A 23,271-nucleotide genomic window follows, 5' to 3' on the forward strand; every position below is an offset into this window, starting at 1 on the left:
CTGCGATTTTAGATGCCATTGCAGCGCTACGAGCAGCATTGTCTTACGCTGTTAGATTCTCTTACTGGTACCCAGGTTTTGATGGCTGCTCAGGTGGTGAGGAAGGACTGAAGCATGTGGCATGTTTCACGTGTCACATCAATGATCTCTATATCCTGATCTAGTCAGTTCGTTTTTGTTTTTTGGGTTTTTTTTTGGGGGGGTGTGTGTGTGCAGGGTCATTTTCAAGGTTACGTAGTAGTTTTACCAAGAAGTACTTTGGTTTCTTTTTAAGGCCTTTTGAGGTGACAGGTTTGTGGAGATGGTGCAGGTGGGTCTGGACCTCCCGGGAAAACAGGGTGGCATTAGGACGATAAGCCAGGGGCATGTAGGAAACATGAATGTAAGAAAATTCTCATTTCTATTATGAAGTGATGATGCAGTAAGAAAAAAATTGTGGGCGTCATCAGTGCTCGCATGCTTTAAAATTATACCTATGTTTGTAATACTTCTACCAACAGTTTTAAGATAAATTTATAAACTTACCGTATGCATCACTGGTCGTAAGTACCTGAAAGCCTCAATAATTAACCACTCATTTTCATTATATGCGTTGCCATGACTTAATGGGCAAAATTATTGCATTTAAAAACACCTCTAAAAGAAAAATCCAAGAAATAACCATGTCTTATTTATTCAGTATAGTGAAATTAGGGTGCGATTCTGATTCAGGCTTGCTTTGCCCCACTCTGTTACTCACTAAAATCATGACATTTTAAATATAGATGACTTATGTTTAAAACCCCTCAGGAAATGTACCTCCGAGTTCTTCTTTTCCCTAGCCCTTCTGGTCTATACCAGTATCACAGCTTTGATGCCTTTCATTAGTTTCCGGTGATGATTTATAATTAAAAGGACTTCAGAGCCAACGTCATCTGAGACACTGCTTCAAATGTGGCCTCATTTCTTTCACAACTGGAGCTCCGGGGGGAACCAGGGTGTATTGAGAAGAGGACCCGGATTCTGGTTCCTACTCAGCTTTTACCTAATTGAGTGACCTTGGGCGAGTCATTGGTAATTCTCTAGACCCGCTTTCCTCATGGGAAGCGGTTGGACTAGATGGGGGTCTGGGTGCATCCTCATGGGAGCAGGCACCAACGGGGAGGAACGCACTGGGATGGGACGGGCCAGTGGGTGCCCACCCAGGGAGCACGCGTTCCAGCACCTTCTGTCTGAAGGCCAGTTGTTTCTACGTAGGAGTTTTGGTCCAGTGTTGCTAGACCTTTCAAGTTCTCGAGAGCATCTCCAATTTTAGATGTGTATGCAAGACTGTCCAATTTGTTTAGGTTAGTAACTACTTTACCAAAACCTGACTGCCAGTAAGCCTGGGCCTTGGGCAGCAGCCATGTCTCAGCTCCAAGGGCTGCAATCCCAAAGGCTCCCTGAGGGCTAGAAGTTTCTAATATCCTTGTCATGCATGGCCTGTGAATATGCTCAATGGATAAACACTCACCTAACTTAAAATAAACAACTCAGTAATTAGGCAGCTGGAGGTGGTATGGAGCAGAGTACCCTGTAAAGATAACGGGCAGGGGTTTTTGTAATTACTTCTAAGCCGCCAAATCACCTCAAGGGGAGAGACACTTAAATCATTCTTTTTGTTCTAAGCCTGGACATGTCACAGGAACCTCTTCCGAAGGGGCTGTCGGCATGGTCCTCCTGTGCCCTTCACCCTGGAGGAAGTTGGGGGCTCAGCCTGGTGGTCTTCACTGAAAGAGCAAGTGTGCAGCTAGCTGGTGACTCAGCACACTGACGTCCCAAACGGCGCCGTCTGATTTCAGGAAGTAAGGAGTCCCAGCCAAGAGCAAGCTGTTTGAACCTCAACTTGAAATATAACGCTGGCCTTGATCTGGACAGGCTGCGGGGCTGGCTTCTCAGTGCCGCCTCAGTGTTCTGCTGTGGGGTGGGGGCAGGGAGGGGGGAGACAGAAGGAAGGAAACGACCCCGGGCCTTCCTCTTGGCGCGGTGGGTAGGTCCTGACAAGTCTTGGCAGCACAGCTGTTTCCCCAGGCCCCCGAGTCCCAGAGAAAGGAGGTAAACGCTGTCCTGTCTGGAGAGCTGGGGCTGGAGGGCAGGCTTCAGGTTTTGTGTTGATAGGCGGTGATGCAATGCTTCTTCAGTTGTGGGGTACAATTTCTCCTCCGTATTTACTCTTGTGTTAGTAGGTGTCACTAAGTGCTTTGTGTTGGGATTTGACGTGTACTCAAGGCCACGGCCACGTCCAAAAACGTAATTGATTCCTGGGCAGTTGGTCTATCGCTTGATGTAGCAGAAGAGACTTGAACACATCATATTAGGCAGAAAGAGACGGGCTGTTCCCCCTGACAGAGTTGATTACTGACAATTTTCTGTAGTTATTCCTATTTTTTTTTTTCATATCATCTCCCTTGGGGCATAGTTTTGTTTGTGGGGTATAGGAAGGTTCCATAAACGCGGAATTGAATCGTAAAATGAAAGGATGACATGTCTGAGCCTTTAAGCACCCTCTTGGACCTCATTTCCTGCCACTCACCCCTCCATGGCCCGCACGTACTCTCTCCATTGCCGTTGCCGGAGCATGTCAAGTGCGTTCTCACTGTCAGGCCTTGCCACGGGGTTTCCCCGCCCGCCTGGAAGCTTCTTCCCCCAGCTAACTGCTAATCTACTGTAATCTGTGACCTACGTGGGGCTCTGCTCAAAGCTCCCCCTGTGGTCTTCCCTTACAACCTTATTTAAAACACTCAACTACTCCCACCCCAACAGGCCTCCTGCCCCTCCCTACCTCCCTTCCCCCTTTTATTTTTCTCTGTAATACTTAGCTTTATCTGACAGAATATATACTTCATTGATGATCTGTTTACTGTCTGTTTTGCCTGGTTCATTCACTTCCATATTTCTGTCATGTAAACAGTGCCTGATGGGTAGGAGGCACCCGGTAAACGCTTCTTGAATGAATTCGTGACTCCAATCCAACTGTTACCACAGCGAAGCAGCAGAGCAAAACACATCCAAACCGGTATGTCTCGATCCCCCTGCCCCGCCCCCAATCTTTTATTTTAGAAACTACCTGGGAAGTTAATTTCATGTTTTACTTAAGTATGTTCTCGTCACTATTATACAATCGAGCTTCAAAAAAAAGAACAACCTAACTCAAACACGATTCTTCAAGTCGATTTCCTTTTTTGTGAGCGCTTACTGGGGATGGAGGGAACACTCGTCACCTGTTTTATATTCCCCGCTAAAGACCCTCCTCTCCCTAAAGACATTCAGGTTTTAGATTCCACATATAGGTGAAATCATATGGTATTTGTCTTTCTCGGTCTGACTTATTTCTCTCAGCATAATAACCTGTAGGTCCATCCATGTTGTTGCAGATGGCAATATTTCATTATTTTTTATGGCTGAATAATATTCTCTTGTATGTATGGATCTTTTTTACCCATTCGTCTATTGATGTACATACCCAGGTTGCTTCCATGTCTTGGCCGCCGTGAATAGTGCTGCAGGGGACATAGGGGTGCATATGTCTTTTCGTTTCATATTAGTGTTTTGGATTTCTTCAGATAAACACCCAGAAGTGGAATTGCTGGATCACAGGGTAGTTCTGTTTTTAATTTCTGAGTCACCTCCATACTGTTTTCCATTGTGGCTGCACTAATTTACATTCCCACCAACATTGCACGAGGGTTCACTATTCTCCACGTCCTTGTTTGTTGATTTATTGATGATGGCCATTCTGACAGGCGTGAGGTGATACCTCATTGTGGTTTTAATTTGCATTTCTCTGGTGATTGGTGATGTTGAGCACCTTTTCATATGTCTATTGGTATCTGTATATCCCCTTTGGAGAAATGTCTATCCTAGGTCCTCTGCCCATTTTTAAATCAGATTGTGTGTGTGTGTGTGTGTGTGTGTGTGTGTTGTATTTGTTCCTTACATATTTTGGATATTAACCCCTTATTGGATGTATCTTTGGCAAATATCTTCTCCCAACATTCAATTCTTAATTCATCTTCACCTCCTCCACCTTCTCTCTGGTTAATGGGTCTCAGTGGTTTTGATCTTGCCATAATTTAGTCCCGTCTTTTGGGGTGAGGGTGGGGGAGCACAGCATCTAGATTCATAGGGATGGAGAGAACAGAAGTTCTATTATGGGAACAGACTACATCTGCCCAGGGCTCCCAGGGGGACAGCACAGATAGAATGTTTAGACTAAACGTGCCAAGGTTAAAGGAACTACGATATCACAGTCTGGGGTAAGTGGGAGGCTAATAGTGACTAACAGGTAAATTGTTGTTCTGAGTATGTAAAGAGAGGGACTTCTGACAGTGGAGGCCAGGTTCTCAGACCTACATTCTGACATAGGGCAGAGACAACGTGGGGTTGGGATGGAGAGGGGACCTGCCTTCTTGACCTTGATTCTGGCCATCAAGCAGCAACAGGTCTGTGGCAGGATTCTGAGTGCAGCTTCTTCTGAGGCAAATCCAATCCATTTTAGACAAAGAGTATCACACTAGAGTTAGAAAAAAATTCAAGGAATCCATGGTCTTATTTATCAGGAAGAGACTTAGAGGCAGAGCGGTGAAGTGACTGGTCCCAGGTCACTTCATTCAACCTTCATGCTACAGACATGTGCTGGGCGTGTCCTATGTGGGAGGCCCTTTGCCAGGAGCTGTGGCACAAAGACGAAGCCTGCCTGGCGTGTCTGGCGGCCCAGAGGTTTGCACAGTGGAATAGATGGCCAGCACTGTGCACCCAGCCATCTTGGGTGGGCTTTGTGGTGGGTGCTGTCCAGTGACCCCAAGGGCGGAAGCTAACCCTGGGGAAAGAAGGGCATGGGACAGTGTGTGTGTCTGTGTGTGTGTGTGTTAGTGGGGAGTGGGGGGAGGGCAGGCATCCAGTTGCTGATCACCTGCGGCTTCTTATAAGTTGGAGAAAAACAAAGGAAGCTAGAGAAGAAATTATCGTATTTACTTTTATTGTATTCAAGACTAAAGAGAATGCACATAGAAAATCATGCAGACTTCCACTTTCTCTCTTTGTAACATGCACACGTACATGTAAAACACATTCAGTATCACACACACACACACACACACACACACACACACATTAGTGCCCATATCTGCTGGAATCCCTCTCAGGGTTGCATTTCTTTTGCTCCTTTAAAAAAACATCTTGTGTGTTTGGGTGCATGTGTATGTGGTTTACGTGGAACGGGGGTGGGGAGGGGTGGGGGCAATAAAACAATACAGTCTCTGGGGGCCCCTGGGGAGAATCTGAATTCCCTGGGAGAGGAAGTTCCCTAAGAAAGCAGGAGCCACTTAAATTCCCACCAAACAACAAAGCCCGCGCAGCCAAGATAAAAGGAGAGTGGGGGTGGAGAGGAATAAAGAAACAAAACACCTCGCCCTGGCTGAGGGAAGCAGGTGCACCCACGACAAACAATATCATTTCTTCTATTATTTGTAGCGTTTAGGAACCAAACCAAGCCAAACAATACTCCGTTCCTCCCCTCTTGGGGTTGGGAGGGTGGGGGAGAAGGGACGGCCAGGGATGTCCAGTGCCACAAGATAAAAAAGACTTTCTCGGTACATGGGACAGCAAAGAAACGGAATTCATAACTCACAAACAAACAAACACAAAAGCCCCAGACTACCAGAGACTTAGGAACATTGGGCCAAATCAAGGGAAAACGATGCAGAAATTTACCTTTGGGTGTGAGCGTGGTCAGCAAGGGGCACTTTTCTCGCGGTACTTACGCGGCTGCTGTAGCGTTACAACCGTAACCGAGCATTTCTGTTTGTGTTCACACTGCGGTGGCCGGTGGCCCTGCGTCTGCAACACAGGCGCGCAGGAGGCGGCAAGAACCACAGGGAAAGTCAGGTGGATGCACCGTGAGTCTCAGGAGCGCTGCACCCCCCACACACACACTTGTGTGAGCTCCTTTTGGAAGCCTAGAAAGGCGGTGACAATGTGTCAACCTGGTCATGTGTTTCGGTAAAAATAAATTATTTTTGTGCACTGTTTTAAGTGGCCCCCAAATTGTATAAGCTCCAGGCCCTACAAAACCTGGTTTTTCCCTGAGTGGGCTTTCCATTAGAAGTCCTGTCTTACTGAAAAGAAACATCTGGAGCTCTCAGGGTGCCCGGATGATAATGACATATGCACAGGGAGAGCTACCCCTGTGCATATATGACACAGCTACCCCGGACAAGACATGTTGTGGGGAATGAGAAGATGGGAGAGCTGTAATTTGGGGAGCCCTGGGGAGTTTGGGTCGCCATCTCCTGGAAAAGTGTAGTGATGTTGATGGATGGAATCTTCCACTTGCTACAACCCTCCAGAGCCTGGGAGGGCCCGGAGCTAGTTTGGTAATTATCACTAAGTAGTATTTCATGATATTTTGGCCAAATAATTTAAGGCTTGAAGAATTGTTCGTCACTTCTGCTGCAGGGTGTGGTGGGGGTCCATTGGCTGGCTCTGCCCAAGGCTGTAGTCGGGTCTGTGCTGTTCTGGGGGAAGGTAGCTGTGGTGGGAGTTACTCAGGTGACTTCCTAGAAGAACTCAGGGGAAGAAGGAACTGAGGAAAACCAAGGACAACCAGACTTTATGAAGTTCTCACGTTAAAATTCTAAAAATATCCATGTGATGATGAGCTCTTGTAGGTTCCCCGTCACTGTTTCATTACCTTTTCCCTCTCCTATGCAGTGTTGTTTTTTGTGATCGTAGCTCTTGTCTAATTCAATGTAAAGTTGTAACCACCTTCTTCATTAGGTGCATTTACGTCGTTGGACAAAAGGCTAACCTTAGTTTATTTCTAGAAGAAAGTCAGGCCAAATTGTGAAGGTTGAATTGTGCCTCTCTGACTGAAGGGAGGAAATTGGAAAAATGTTCTGCCAAAACGTGCTTACTGATTTACTGCCATTGTATACACAAGGTTTACGGTCTGTGTAGAAACTCCGCCATGTGTCTTGGAAGGCATCAGCCTCTACAGGTAACTTAAAGTGACTAGTAGATATGTGTTGTTGTCGTAGCAAAGAGAAAGGCATTTAATTCCGTGAAGGTTGAGGACCCTTTTCTAGACACCACACCTACTGAGAAGAGAGAGTCGTGGAAAAGGTAATGGTGGGACCAGAATTTCCACAATTCAAAACTGTGTGGCTGATAAACGTTTGCCTGCTGAGTGAGAACATAGTTTGGCATTTACATTTGTCTATTGTTGATAAACTTCTGCCGTGGAAATGTGGACTTTGGGAAGGTACATGTTGTGATTCTGACTATATATAAAACTAGTAGGGGGTAAGGGAGTCCTAAGTTGAGGGGAGCTTATTCTGTTCTGGATAAAAATAGTTCCACTCATTCTATTGCCTTGCAAGGAAAACATCAATTAGATTGAACAATGCTCCCCGCAGAACGTAGATGCCGCGTTGTCTCTGGCCACCTCCTTTGAATCTGGTTTGGATCGCGTTGTGTCTTCTGTGAGGAGGAAATTATCAACAACAAGAGGAAATCCTGTACTAGTATTGAATAGTCCTTATTTTAAAGGTACTTCCCTTCTTGTGGGAATTGTATGTAATCAGAACAACACTAAAATGTCTGAATTATTTTACAAGGTTTGACTTTCAGCCCCATTTTTTTTTTTTTTAAAGATTGACTTATTGTGCTTCAGATATAGTCAATTGTTGGGTTAGAGAGCATTCTTCTCGAGCTGCATGAACCTCACCAAGGTGGGGTTGGGGGTGAATGATGGCCACAGGAAACAGGAGGTCCTTAGAGACACTGAGTATTCTAGAATGCACAATGACTAATAAATGCTAAAATTACTCGGGAAAGAAACCTTGAGTCACAAACATTTGCCCCTTTCTGAGCAGAGCTGACCTGCCCTTAAGCAGAATGGACTGGGTCTGCTGCCTGGGATTCTCCACCAGGGGCTTTGCTCAGCCAAAGGATGGTGGTTAGGGGGGAGGGGATAGCCTGGTCTTGAAGACCTAGGGTGGAAAAAAAATGTCAAACTGACTTTTCCGCCTCTGGGAAGTGCTAATTATTACCTATGGACAAGGAGAAGCTTGGAAGCAGGATGGGCCCCAACAGAACAGTCTTACCTCCAAATCTCACGTCTCGTCTGGTTCATGAAACCACTGTGCAGTGTGTAAGGGATACCTGATGTAATGTTCTAGATGCTGACCACTGCCAGTGCTTCTCACACTCTCCTGGGGAAGCGCTCCCAGCCAGAGGAGGACGCACAGGTACGCCTGGAGGTCCAGGGGCTCGGCTCAAAGCAGCCAGGTGCAGGCACACACATGCTTTGAGTTGTTGTATCTTGTCTTACAAATCTATAAGACACGTGTACTCTGCTTCATGTATATGTATCAGTGCTGGCTTCAGTATAAGTCCAACAGAACCTTCTGTGCTGATGGAAATGTCCTGTATTTGCACAGTCTGGTACAGTAGCCATTGGTCACAGGTGGCTCTTGAGCACTTGAAATGTGGCTAGGGTGACCGAGGAACTGAACTTCATTGTACCTTATTTTAATTACTTTAAATAGCCACATGTGGCTGGTGGCTGCCATATTGGACAGTCCAGCTCTAGACGGACCCACTGCATTTAGGGATTTCCTGGGACAACAGTAATTATTTCTGGTGACAAGTACTGCCCTAACCACTCCAGGTGTGCTCAGGGGTAGATCTAGAAATCCACAAGGCAGCTGTGGTGCTGGCTATCCTGCCATTCTCTCTGTGGCTCTTGGACCCTAGGCCGTGGTAACCACCTCTGCTGCTCACTGACCTGCAGCTTCTCTGTGTCCTTTACTCCCCGTCTGATCCTTCGCAGCAACCATGTGATTTCAGGAAACCTAGAGAAGCTTCTCAGAAGGACAGCATGCTCAGGGAGGTGACCCCAATCCCGAAGCCCTGTGGCCCTGTTGTCGTTTCTCAGGATGGAGCGCATGGCGTTTCCCCCAGGGAACACTGAAAAGAATAGTTCCTGCCCCCAAGATCCCCTGCCCAGAGCACCATGTGGTTCCCATAGCCGGAAACAGCTCCACACTTGCCAAAATTCTTCTGCCTTCTGACCTCTTTTTAGCAGTTGTGCTGAAGCGCCCGTTCACATGCCTTTGCTAATAGAACTTGACAGTCCCCACATCATATTATCTTTAAACAGCGCCATTCCCAGGTTCTCTCCAGCCGCCGGCAGGATTTCTTGCTCTTTTTACCAGTCCCGTAAATTCTCTGTTTTTGTAACTCCCAGCCCCCCACGTCAAGAGGGTAAATTAAAGTAAAAAGCCCAGAGGCATTTCATACTGCCACTTTCTCAACAAATTCCGATGAGTTTTTCGTGCTCTCCAGTTTATTCCAAAGCATCAGGGAATAGGGATTCTGATTAATAGACAGTTTTAGCTTACTGAAAGTAACTATACCTGCCAAATGTAGGTTAGCCAATTTTCAGAATTCAGCACAATCAAGCAGTCTTAACAACGAAACTATTCTGAATGTAATGCAATCTTTCTTTGGTGGCTTGGAAGGCATTTCAGGGTCTTGCAATGCCTTAGAGTCACCATTACGAGCAGTAATTATCCTTCGATTGTACAGCACGGAATAATTATGTTTATCTTAGTTTTCCAGTAGGTTGGACTCAAGATAAACAGACGTTTGCTGCAAATACAACAGTTTCCAGTTTTAGTTCTAATAATGATCACATTTTAATTTGGGGGGGCTCCACGTGAGTTAAATTTACTGTATTACATTATTTACATTCATATTGCTTAACATGGACTTATATATTCTATATAGTCTAAAAATATGAGAATATTCCTTTTCAATAAAGGTGTTTTTGAGGCAGTAGGTGCATTCCAGAAAGTTGAGTAGAAACCAGGCTTTTGAAGAATGAATCTCATGTAAGAAAATTTATTTTTGGGACTATGAACGTAATATATTCATCCTAACAAATATGGAAAGCAGAAACATTTTCAAAAAGACTTATAATCTCACCATAAGTAACAACTGTGTGATTTACCTCCCAGACCTTTCTTTATGCATTTGTATGTCAATAATTTTTTTTTTACATTTGCAAAACAGAATTATGTGAAATATGCTTTCACTTAATTACGAAACGTACTTTCATAGTATGCTTTTTTAATTTAATATTTTGCTGTGTCATTGAAGTCACTGAAAACCGTTTTAAACCGAAACACTATAATTTATGTAACCATTTCCCTTCTTTGATGCCTAGCTGTTTCCACCTTCTCTCTATAAAACGTAATGACGCTGTGAACATCCTGTTCATAAATTTTGGGATAAGTCTTAACTTACTGCCTCAGCCTATATTCGTAGAGATAGTCCTTGCAAAGAATGTGACCATTTTTAAAGCCCATGATATACATTGCACAATTGCTTTCTAGCAAGATTGTGCCTTTTACTCTTCCACGGACAACACGTGTCGGTTTCTCCTAGCGCCCTCTGCAGGAGGGTGGTGAGGAGACCACATACCGGCTAATCCCAGTTGGAGCTGTGGAATCTGAGGGGTCTGGATGGGCCTGACCGCTACCGTTTCTTATCTGAGAGGCTTGAAACAAGTAACTTAATTTTGCTGAACTCAGTTTCTCAAATGTAAATGGAATGACATGAGGACAAATTGAGGTGATGATAAATCACTTAACATATTATTCAGCACATGGTGTTGAATAAATGTTAGCTATAAAATTGATGGTTAAAAGGTCTAGCCCGTTATTTTAATGGGCAATATGATATCTCATGTCATTGTATATTGTATTTTGAAAAACTTTAAAAGGTAGTAATTATATTTACTTTTTTATGATTTAAAAAAAAATCTTGATGTCAGGCTAAGGAGGCGGGCCCTATTTAAGCTTTTGAGGGAAATGAGTAGAGATTTGCTCTAGGAAGATTATTCTGGGGAGAGTTCTCATGTTGGACCAGGGACGAGAAAGCCTGGAGCTGGGCTCCATTATACAGCACCGCCGCTGGTGCCCACACAGGCAGTGAACGAACGAAGCTGGCTGGTGGGAGTGAGTTTTCTTACGAAGCTGGCTGGTGGGAGTGAGTTTTCTTCGTTCTACAAAGAAACATTTTCTCAGTTCTTTTTTGACCACGTGGTCCTGTCAGTCCTCCTCCAACCCAATTTAGAATAAATGTGGGCTTTTTAAAGCCAGCATTAATTGAACTCTTACTTTCTGCCACTTAGACACGATTCTAAGTGCTTTTAAATCTTTGATCCTCACAACCACCCCACAAGGTAGGTGCCATTATTATCCCTCTTTTTAATGGTGAGGTTGTCAAGATGCAGGTTGACGAGCAAAACTGCGGGAGGTCAAACCTGTGACAAAAGTGTGAGGCCCAGGGTGTGGACCCAGATTATGTCTGGTTCCAGAGCCCCTGGCTCTTCACCATGGGTGTGTGTGTGTGTGTGTGTGTGTGCACGTGCAGAAAACACCTCTAGCATAAGACAGCCAACTGAGCGAGCACAAGGTTAACAGGGCACATGGCCTCAGTGTCCTGAACCAAACGGGTATGGGGGATCCTGTGGCAGGCTGGAGAGGACACGCCCAGCTAAGGGGCACCCTCCTCCTTAGCTCTAGTTGGTGGCTGCCATGTGGGAAAATAGGCTGGCACCACCGAAGTTTTCAAGTTTTAAAAGAAGCTGGAAATCTGGATTTTTGTGTGAAATTTCATGATTTTAAAATGTTGGCTTAAGTGTAGTTAAACATAATGTGATGGCCAAATAAGACACATCTGTTGACCAGACGTGGCCCACCCTCCACAGATGGTTACTGGCAGGCCACAGTGGTCTAGGCGGAGGGTTAAGGGGGTCTGAGTCTGCACCCTTTATCCTGCTTAGGACTCCCCCCTCTGTTCTTAGCAGAGGAGAAAAGTTGGGGCACAACTGTATTGGATCCTTGTGAGATGAGTTTTTCTGGCACTCTTACACAGCTGCGAAAATGTTTTTCTCTTGGCAGATGTCATATGTACTCAACTGCACACAGACGGGCCAGAAGACTAGGCGATGAACGTAGAGAGAACTGGCACATTTAGTACCATTTCTGAAGCAATGATGGTACCTGCGGGTTTTCTTATAGAGGTGAGTGAGTGACAGCTCAGGGAGGCTAATGCCATTGGAAGAAGATTTTTATTCCTTAGATTTCCTAAGATAAGGGGGCACACCCTGCCATGCAGGGCCACCTGGGGAAGCACCAGTGTTGGTCAGGAGAAAGAAAGGAGTGACAGGGAAACATAGGCCAGAGCCTTTATTGTGTTTTCTGCAGGAAACACAAGGCAGGACAGGGAAACAGCTTATAACTGGCTGGATTGAATGATCCTTGTGGGCTTCGGGGCATAGGGGCTGTCCCTGTTTGTCTGGTACATGGGCCTGGATTGGCTTAAGCAGGGAAAATACGGACTTGATGTGTGAAAGTTAGAGAAAGGAGTGGTTGAGGGGTATGGACTAAGGATTGGTTGGTTTGAATATGAAAGGTGTGTCCACAAGTAAGTTATTCTCTTAGGAGTGAGCTAGCCCTGGCCAGCTAGACCCCCTACCCCCAAGATGTCAAAACATCATAAAATTATAGAGAATGAAAAATAAGGTTGATAGACTTCCATCAGGAGTTTTGCATTTCTATGAGAAGCATGGATTGACATCAGGGCTAATTTCTAAGAGGCCACGTATATAGCATACCTTGTAGGCTTTACTCCATTTAGATTAGATCATGAGACTATATGAGTTCCGCGGCAATGCGTCCTCAGCTCCGTTTCCTGGTTCTCACACAGCAGTCTGACATTGTTGCATTTAGATTCACAACACTCTGGGGGATGTTTACATCCCTACCCAGACAGCTGTGCTCATTGAAATAGAAGGAATGATAATGATGTTTGTTCCCATAATGGTGAAACACTGAAACCCCTGGGCTCTAAAAATAGGCCACTATTTTCCTTAGAAGGGAGCTGGAACTGTTCACCTCAACTCAGTACTGCCTGACAACGGTTGTCTGGAGTTAGTGTAAGGTGGAAAAATGGTCTTATGTTATTATGGAAAGTATCAAAAATGGTAGGCCTTTGAAATTCTGCAGTGTTTTCTTTCTGGCATAATCAGAACATGTGGAATAACGGTTGAGAGGCTGTTTTCAGGTATTTACTTTAAATTGACATTGGCCAAGTCTGGGAAATCGTGGAGGTAGCTGGTCCTTTTCTTTTCTCGTGAGTTCTCTAAGTCAGAATTGCTTGGAGGATGGCTGAACTCTGATCTTCTTGAAGAGTTTCCGAGGCTGCCTTAATCCGAAACCACACTGGGCCATTGAGGAATGAAACAAAGGGTACAGAGGAGGCCACTTGACCAAGAAGAGGCCATTTCTGGTGGCTCTAAGGAAGCAAGATAATCCTCTTTGGGGTTGGCTTTAAAAATATGATACGATTTTCACCTTGAAAATCTCAAGATAAAACTTAGTTCTGTGCTTAGGCTGAGGTCTCAGGGCAGAGCTTCAGGTTGGGGAGTGTTTGTGTCATCCTGGCATCATTTCACTGTTTAACTCCCTAGACTCAGCATCAACCAACCCCTCCAGCTGTATTTCTCACACTTCCTATCCCGCCCTCATTAGTCTAAGCCCTTACATTGGAAATAGAATAAGAGAAAATTTTGACAGGTCTCAGGAAATTAAGCTTACTGGACAGGAGCAAATTCTTTCATTTAAATACCAAAGGATCATTAAAAAAAAAAAAAAGAATTTAAAAACAAACTCCTGAAGCCCTTCAAGTAGGTTTTCAACTCTTTTCCTTCTGTGGCCTGCAGAAAAGTGCTGTAAGAGGCTCCAATTTCCATTATTCACATGCAAATGGATCCTAGCCTACTGTCTGCATTTAACTTAATTGTTGGATTCCTTGCTGATTCAGGTTATCTGAGTGGCACAGACTGTCAGTTGCCTACTGAGTATCTCTTCTCGCTTTCTTCCCACGTGACAGATTTTTAGCATAGCTCATTGCTGCCTAGAATAACCCGCAGCCTCAGCTCCCCTTGTGGCTGAGAATGGCCAGTTAGTTCCACATGGAATTTGTGGGGAGGGACCTCTGGAAAATGCACCTCATGATAGGGCATTTTTCCTTGTCCATCCCCACTTCCTCCGATGCCTGCCTGGGTGCTGGACTTGGTGGCTAGAGCTTCAGCACCATATTGGACCTTGAGGCGACCTTGAAGATGGAAGTTCCTGTGCTTAGAACGGTGGAGGTGAAAGATAGAAGTGTGGGGTCTTGATCCTGTGATGCCACCATCACCACCGTACACTGCTTAGTCCTGGACTGCATTCCTGCAAGGGAACAATAGATTTTTATGTGGTTTTAAGCCACTAATCCCATCTGATTTGCTCTGTTAATTAATGCTGACCCTGTTCATATGATTGAGCATGGACGATATTCGAGAATTTGACTTACCTAATGCATAATTAATGCTGGCTGAGAGTAAATTCTTCCTGGACTAAATGTGAGGGTGACATAAAAGCATTAAAAAAAAAAACACACACACACACAAAAACCTAGGTGCTAAAAATAGAACTTGACTTTTAAAGGTTCTGCTAAGAAACCATATTTCCTGATTTCCCCATATAACAGGAAAACTGTTCACACACACACACACAGAGGGTTGTTGGGCTTCAGCTCAGGCAGGGCTGAGTTGGAATTCAGGGCGAGCCTCTAATCAGCTGCATGACCTTGGGCAAGTCACTTAACTACCTTGCACGTGGCCGCTTTGTTCTTCACCTCACCATTGGGGACAAGAGCATGCACCTCACGTTTGCTAGGACAGTTCAGTGAGGTCTCACATGTGTACAGCAGAAGCCAGTCAACAAGAGTGGGCAGAGATGACCGAGGTCAGCACAGGAGAGAACATGGCGAGATGAAGGGAGGAACAATGTGCTGAAAATAGACTCCGCAGCCCTTGTCACCAGGCTCCTGTACTGACACAGTAATTGTTCTCTCACTTTTGGTCCTTGCCCTCTGTGCGCCAGCCTCTGCACTGTCACCAGGTCAGTATTCTTAGGCCTGTTTCTGCTTCATGAGCCTGCAGCAGCCTGGTGTGTAAGACACCGCAAGGTCTGGTTAGTCCTTGCGTCCCCACCTTCGCATCCAGCACTTTCAAACCGAAACCGTCTGTTCTAAGCGTTCCCACTTCCTCCTGGGTCCCACACATTTGCATCCCCGTCCAGGTGCCGTGGACCGATTCTCCATCCGTGTCAATCTACAAAGCCAACTCAAGCTCATCCCTTCCACGAAGCCCTTCTCGGACATTCCTTCAGTCCTGCCCATGAACCGTGCAATTGAGCGGTTATTCGTTGCTTTGTATTATTCTCTGAAGCACGCACGTTTCCCCCTGGTTGAAGAGCTGGCTTTCCTGGTGTCGGTCTGAGTTAGAAATATGTGAGTTGCGTGTTTGACCAGGGAGCCACGATCATGGGTGGTGGATGCGAAAGACGGGCAGGCTAGCTCTCCTGCCGCTCACCGAGAGCCCTTGCCCGCAGGGATGTCCCATGGCTCCAGGTGCAACCTTCCTTCTTGCAGGTGCAGAAGCCTAATGGTAGTCATTTGTTCACTCAGTTTGTGTTGACTGAGTTTACCACAGGCACTGCATTTGTCAGCAGACCCAGCCTTTCAGGGGCAGACTTACAGGAACCAAGATGATTTGTGAATTAAGTAGCCAAGTCAGTTTATAAGAACCAGAACTGCCGAGGGCACTAGACGGCACTCTGGACCCCCCGCTGGTGCACTCTTCCTGCGCAGGCCTCCAGGAGTATCCCGAGCAGCCTCAGACAGGCCCGGTGAATTAGAGCAACTGCATGTTTCATGCCTTGGGCTCCAGTCTGTCCGATGCACCGAGTCCCCTATGGGGGTCCGCACGCCATGGGGACACAGGAGCCAGTCGAGCCTCGCCACAGTCCTGAGCTGGTTGGCCAGCCTGCTGCGTCCCCGCCCAACATTGGAAATGATTGACATATCCAGAGAGCTATTCTGACTCTGTTAGATGACTAGGCCTATTTTCTAGGTACCGACTTTATCTTTTGTCTCTGGAAGTCAATCTCACCTCTGTGTGTTTAAGTTTCTCCGGGGGGCTTGTTGCTGCATTTAAGTATGTCACCAGCATGCTCTGCCTCCCTCTGGAGACCAGGGAGGTTTAACAAATATTTGCCACCGGATTGAAGACTGGATGGAAAGGCCAGCTTTACAAGATTTACACTCTGAAGAGTATGTCTCATCAGAAAATGAAAAAGCGGTGACTATGTCTTAGGTTAGTAGGCAATCGTAAATGATTTGAGTTGGAGAAGGGGAGCTGAGGAACCATCAGTCACTCCGTTTTATTGTCCTTGGGGGTCCCCTCTTTGTGCTCCAGGCCAACGTGTAGGAACATGGGCCGAGGACAAAAGAACCCCCGACACCGCCTCGGGGATTATTGCATCGGTGCTTGGCTGTCAGGGGCAGGAAACTTCTGCAGTAAAAGGAACGTGCGCTTTAGGGGCTGACAGGGCAGTGGTTAGCAGTTTCTTTACAAGAGTGAGGAACAGAGATTTGTGGGTTCGCGCCTTTGCCCCAGGCTGCGAAGACCTTATGAACATGCTCACGTCATCTACTAACGTGCTCACATACTCTAGTAACGTGCTTACGTAATCCCTTTGGCCAGAGGTCATGGCTGCGTGGTCTCTGCAGGGGAGGTAGCACTCTGCTCTATTTTCTTGTTGTTGTTTCAAACAGGACATGACCTCCAGTAATTTAAAAGCTGTTTTTGTTTCTTCTTCCTTGAGACAGCTCATCCTGCCTTTAGCTGTTGCCTCTGAGGGAAGAGAGAGGAAGGAGAAGAAAGAAAGAGGGGAGGAAGTTCCTTCCCCACGTTGAGTGACCCGTCTCCTTCCCTAGAACATTGGAGAATTTGTTTTGGCAGAGCCTCCCCACCCCCACCCCACCTCCCATCACATTTCCCCTGGACTCAGCCTCTCAGCTCTGTCACAGCTGGCCACACAGATCTCTCACCTGCAACTCAGCCCTGCCTCCTTCCAGACCAATCTGGGCCGAGGCAGGAAACAATTAAGCAGACTCCAGGGCTCCCTCCCCATGGGTCAGACCTTCACGTCCAGACGTCTGTCCTCACCTTTTTAACCAAGGATGCATGTCCCTCTGTTGACGGCGGGGCGGCCGCCTGGTATGGGGATTGCAGCAAGCCCTCCCTGTCCTCTGCCTCCTGTCTGCTGGGACAGGACATCGGTGGCTGGCTTGAAGCCTGAGCCTGTCCCCACTGTGGGTCCTGGTTTCTAAACCCGCCATTCTGCTGGGACCTTAGATCAGTGATCTTTGAGAATTTGGAATGCAGGAAACTTCCGGATTCTACAGTGTCTGGGGTGGGGGGCTGGCAGCGTGTTTTGCAGAGACTTTAGCTACCCTCCCAAATCTCCTTAGCTTTTAGTTTTTGAGAGAGATACCTGACATTCTCTCAGTTTTATGTAGGGCGCATCACACTTCAGCTTTTTTTGTCCTCTTCCAAACAAATTGCTGCCTCTAAGCCCTCCCTAAATGGAAATTCTGGAGCTGCCACTGCCATCACCCCTTCTGACTGAGACCAGCCTTGCCGGGTCCCTAAACTCGAGCCCTGATCACCCTCCCACGTGCAGCCTGCCGGCTGCCAGGCTCAGGCTGCCCTGGACCCTGGTTTCCGGTCCCTGGGCCCCGCCCACTGTCATGATCACTGCTGGTTATCAGACTGATGGTGCCCTCAGCCTCTCTATCCTGAGACTCGGTGATAGTTATCTGTATTTCCTGGGTCACCTGGCTGGGGTGGAAGTGAGGACCAGGGGCAGGATAGAAATTTGGCCTCCCTTCAAGCAGACAGTCTGACTTCTGTTCAACACTTTAGTGGGGGTTGGGGGACCTGTTTTTAATTCTCTACAGAACCTTGTCTCTTTTTGTGGCAAAGGAACCAGTTTACATTCGACCTGTTCTCTACGGAACCTGTTCTCTACGGAGACCTGGAGGGGGGGGCTGGGCGGGGCGGGGCGTGGTCTGAGTTACAATAAGCTGTATTTTCAGATGTGTTCCAGTCAAATTTTAGGATTCTTTTTAGATTGAAGCTCCAGACAGCTTAACAGGGCTCTGGGCCTCTCCAAGTGGCTTTGGCACCTAGCCGTACCTCACCCATCGCCGGGCTGTCTGCAGATGTCATGCCAGCCTCTGTCTGAGATGCCAGCTTGCTCAGTTTTCTGTGTAAAGCACCTTGCCAACCCCCTAGACTTGAGATACAACCAGCACTTTGCAAAAGAATTGTAACTGTTAGAAATGAGGAAGAATTCCGGTATATAAAGTCTGTCCTCCCGGGCCCAGTGGAGTTTCTTCTCCAGGCTTTCCCTGGTGCAGATGAAAACAACCCTTTAAATGAGCCTTCCATCTGAGCTCTTAGGACTTGTTTCTACTCTCAGAAATTGTATTATCGGGCAATTTTAGGGGGGAGAAAAATAAGCCATTTTTGTTTCTTCTCCAGGAAATCGATTTGGGCATTTCCATCCTCACGGGAAGATCCTGATGGGAGAGTCTGTCCTGTTGAACGGCGAGGTGAGGTGGGGTGGACTCAAACGTCCTTAAGAAGATAAAAAGAAGTGATCAAAGTCCTTTGAAGAAGGATCTATTTCATGACAGACTTCCAAATTGTGAAAAGGACACAGATCGCACAGGTTTCAGTGGGCCCAATGGGTCACGGCAAGTGACCAACTGTATTTGGCATCTTGTCCCATCGTACGCAGAGTTGGGAGCCCATCTGACCATCATGTCCTGTCCTTGCTCAAGGATCGCCCCCTGCAGGATGTATGATGGAGAGCGGAGGCGCTGGGTCAGGCCCCACGTCTGTGTCCCTCCCCCACCCCGAGATGGCTCTGTACTGCCAGGCGGTCCGTTCCACCTCACTTAGGGGCGTACTGCATTTTATAATAATTGGACGTTTGCATTTCTCTCCACTGGGTTGCGTGCACATCGAGGGGTCCCCATTTCTTATACAACCGTCCATCCCCTCCCATAATAGGCACTTGCACACGTGTGCCACCCTAACAGACAATATGAAGCTGTGCTTTGAATTCACTGCAGCCCTCTGGAAGAGAGAGAATTAGCCCCATACACCAAGGGAGAAACAGGTGTAATTAAGTTATTCACCCCAAGTCATGCAGTTAGTGTGTCGGGGAGCCCGGTTAACAACCCGTACTAAGAACATGATCCCCAAATCGACTTGATTCCCAAACTCAGGCTCTCTAGCCTTGATGCTTTTTCGCTGTGTAGTCACGGGCAGGGCTCGGCAGTCCTGATGCGTTTCACCGTTATCACCCATTGCTTCTAAAATCTCTGATAATAAAAATGTATTCCTTTCATGCTGCTGTCTCCTGAGGCCCAGAGATATTTTCCCCACCAAATGTATCTTTTCCCAAGAAGTACTAAGTTACCAAGTAAAGGACACGGAGTGTTTTTATTTTTACTTTTCTGATCATACTTTAAAATTTTTCTTTTTTGGACCATTTCAAATCAGTGCTGGATAAAGATATCCAGCTTTCTGAGAAATATGGCAATTTTGGCCCCTGTGGGAAAGTGTGACTTTGGCTTTGAGTCATGTCTTTTATGGCCTCAGAGGGATGCTAACATGGGAGGCAGCCTGGGTTATTCCTCCACTGAAGATAAAACCAGGCACAAGTGGGAATTACATGTGACCTTATTGTTTCCAGACAACCAGGGACAGCGAGCCATGTCTTCATTAATGGGATCTACTGGGGTTGTGAGTTCTGGGGGACAGCGGGGTGCGGGGAGCCAGGATAGTAGATGCTGGAGAACAGAGTTAGCAGACCCCAGATGCATAGCTATTCTCGTGAGCGCGAACGATCTGAAATACTGTGTGTGCTGACACACATGGGTGAGGTGTGGAAAAATCATCACAGCTCAGCAGTGGGGGATTTCAGAGGTAGAATGAGACACAAGGACCTGCTGACTGAATCCCAGAAGGTCTGGCACTGAAAGAGGTGTGGAGTCATCCCGGGAGACTGGGAGGGGCGGTCTGCCACCTAGTTAGTGAGGCACTCGTCACTGGTTGGTCCATGAAAACGATGTTAATCTGGTCCACCAGACTCACCTGCCTTCTCAGCCACAGAAAGCTCACAGTCTCCAGTGATGCCGGAAGAGGAAAGCAGAGCCAGGAAGTCCACTTCATTCCTGAAGAAATAGAAGAAGGAAGGTTAGTGTGGAAGCCACCTGTACACATCTGTGAAGGGATGGATTACTTTTAGCCAAGGGACTACTAAATTAAAGCAAGAGCATAACACACACACATGCACACACGTGCATGCACACACACACACACAACCAAACCCAACGGACTTATCTTGAAGCCTGAAACCACTGCCAAACTTCTGGCCATATGTAAATTATTTTACTTTTTACAATGATTGATTCAAAACTCAAATGTCGCTAAAGAAATGGGGTTGGACCTTTAGCCTCTCTTTATTTGAGTTCCATGGACGTCCTTCTGGTATTGGAGGTTTAGCTACTTGCTGGCTGGTCCTGAGTAACTGGTTTTATTTTTTATTCCGTGGATCGTAAGAGCTGTTTAACTGATGACTTGTATTAGGCATTTGCTGAATACCAAGTGTCCTACTAGATACTTGGCTCATGTAGGTCATATCTCTAAAAGGCAGGTATCATCATTCCCATTTTATAAAGGAGGAAACTGAGGCTTAAAGATTCAGTGATTTGCTCTCAAGGCCACAGAACTGGTGACAGCTGGCGTTCAAATGCAGGTGTCTCTAATTGCAGCGTCCTTTGTGGCATTGATAAGGCTTCTGGGATCAGGTTGCTTTTGTAATGGCTGCTGGGTGGTCAAATCCAGATTCATTGCCCGTTTCTAGTGGGTGTACAGAGTCTGAGGCAATGTGTGAAGTGGATTGAATTAAATTTTCTTTCCTTTGTTTTCACTGCCTTATGTCCCCTTTTCCAAGATATATTTACTTAGTTGTATTTGTGTATATATATATATATATATGTATATAACATGTATATTTAACTGTCTAAAAGATTTTTTGAAAGATATTTAGGGGATGTAATGGCAAATGGGAAGGAAATACCTATGTAAATAACTATCTAGACCCAATACTTGCTATTGGTTCTCCATAGAGTCATACAATCTAGCGTATGCCCCTTTTCCCATTTCTTTACTTCTTTACCATTTCTTTACTTGCATATCCCCGACTGCCCCGCTCCCCTTTTTGAGTTGTAAAAGCCTCAGCCTACTGCCAGATGTTTGGCTGCATGCAAAGTATTATTTTTTGAATTGATTGACTCAAATATTGCTAAAGAAACGTTTGGGAGCTTTTTCCGTTCTTTATGTTGGTGCCATTGATGTTCAGCTGACTTGGGTTAGAAGAGGTCCGGCTGCTTATAACAGAACATTTGCCCAGGCCAAGTAGCAAATGAAGCCCACTATATGAAGCTGGTGATCCGTATAGTTTTCTCTCTTTGTCGAGAGAGAAAAAAGTGACCATCTTGGTCACTGTTGGGCATTGCCTTTCAGCAAACACATTCTTTGAGCCTGAGACAGACTTTACTCCTTCAGGTTGATGAAATAGCCCCAACGCCTTCCTGAGTAATAATAAGATAGTTATGACCACCAGTTTTGGGAAGATCAAAGGCTTAGCCCACTGGCCGTTTCAGTCAAAATGGTGCTTCTTGGTAGTGTCACCAGTGGACAAACAAAATGTGTTTAATTGGCACACATGGGGGACTTTTTATTGTTAAAGTTTTATTATTTTATTACATATCAGGAAAAAGTATAGTGAACACATCAAATCTGTTATTTTAGGGATATGATTCCTCAGTGTAAATCTAAACTTTTAAAAATGAGTTGATTTTTTGAGACAATAATAAGTAAATCATCATCCTGGTGGCAGCACTTGTTGAGGTGATAGGCTAATCACGAAAGGGAATCCTTTCGTGTGGACAATCAGTAATGGAGAAATATGGGTGAAGGATGCAAGCTGACGGGTACCTGGACATCCTGCAGTGACCGAAACTGTCGTGTATTGGAAGGTTCCGTGTTGCCTTTCTGCCCTTCCTCACCTCTCGAAACTTTGCTAAATATGACCTTCTTGCACTGAATAAAGGTCACTTTGATTTCTGTTGGTGGTGTACTGTTAATGGATGTTCTGCTGATCAGTTTCCCTATAGTACAGCAAGTTCCCTTCGTGGCTTTTGGATCACAGTTTTCCAGTTGGAGCACCGGTCTTTAAGAGTTTGCTTGCAGATCCCTTAACTGAATTTTGAAGATTTAAAATTAAGTGTCTAATATTTTTAATCATAATTTTAAATAGTTGTCAAGGATTTTGTTACTAGTATTTTATAAATATTGACACAAAAATAAAACTTGTGTATCACTCATTTTTAATGAATCTAATGGAGTCTAATCCAAAAACCCATTTAAGAAAAAGGTGTATGAACAATTCTTTCTACACCAGTCAACAAATTTTATATCCTTGCTTTTCCTCCTAGAATTCCACCCCTTTTTGGTCTGCATATGCCCTTTGTATTTGGGTCATGTTAAGATTCCCAATGTAGAATAACTCACTGGGCGGGCCAGACCTCATTCTGTGGATGTGCCTCTTCTGGGCCGAGCTCTACCGCCAGGCGACCGATTCTCAGAGCTGTGGTTAGGTGGGGTCACCTGGTAAAAAGCATGGCAACCTATGTGTTAGAAACCTGTTGGAAGAAGATTGAGGCAGAACCATAAGTGGTGACCACAACAGCCAAGATGTTGAAAACATCTGTGAGAATTACCCAACCTGCTTGGATAGTACTGGGTTCTGGATTCATTCTTTTCTGTATTCCCCAATGTGTGTTGGATGTAGAAGAAGCCTGGTAAATATTTTCTGATTGGCTACCTCTATATATTATTTGTTAAATAGCCACAACATCTAAGGGATCATAGTAGCATCTCGTGTTGTGATTTGGCATTGATACACCAAAAGGGATTCCCCCCAACCTTCTTCAGATGTTTTGAATTTAAGAGCCTCTGAACCCAAACTCTAAATATTTGAATTTCCATTGTTGCCTTCTACGATTCCTATGTACCACCTGGTAAAATGTGTTTGCATGTATTGTATTGTATTTCGTGGGTATTGGGAAGATTGATATTTATTTATAAAACCCATACTGATGATGGACTAAGGGCACTTGAAAGGGAAAACACAAAATGCCTTTTTG

At 45.7% G+C, this 23,271-nt stretch overlaps 1 long non-coding RNA gene across 1 annotated transcript; it reads left to right on the top strand.

Moving 5' to 3' along the window:
• The first annotated feature begins 1,894 nt into the window (after positions 1-1,894).
• LOC117034019 (uncharacterized) lies at positions 1,895-19,353 on the top strand. The gene is made up of 4 exons (XR_004424998.1): positions 1,895-2,073; positions 2,930-3,034; positions 11,991-12,112; positions 18,530-19,353. It is a non-coding gene; the product is annotated as an uncharacterized LOC117034019 (long non-coding RNA).
• Positions 19,354-23,271: the final 3,918 nt, after the last annotated feature.

This window comes from Rhinolophus ferrumequinum, chromosome 14 (assembly GCF_004115265.2).
Source record: "Rhinolophus ferrumequinum isolate MPI-CBG mRhiFer1 chromosome 14, mRhiFer1_v1.p, whole genome shotgun sequence".
Taxonomy (NCBI): Eukaryota; Metazoa; Chordata; class Mammalia; order Chiroptera; family Rhinolophidae; genus Rhinolophus; species Rhinolophus ferrumequinum.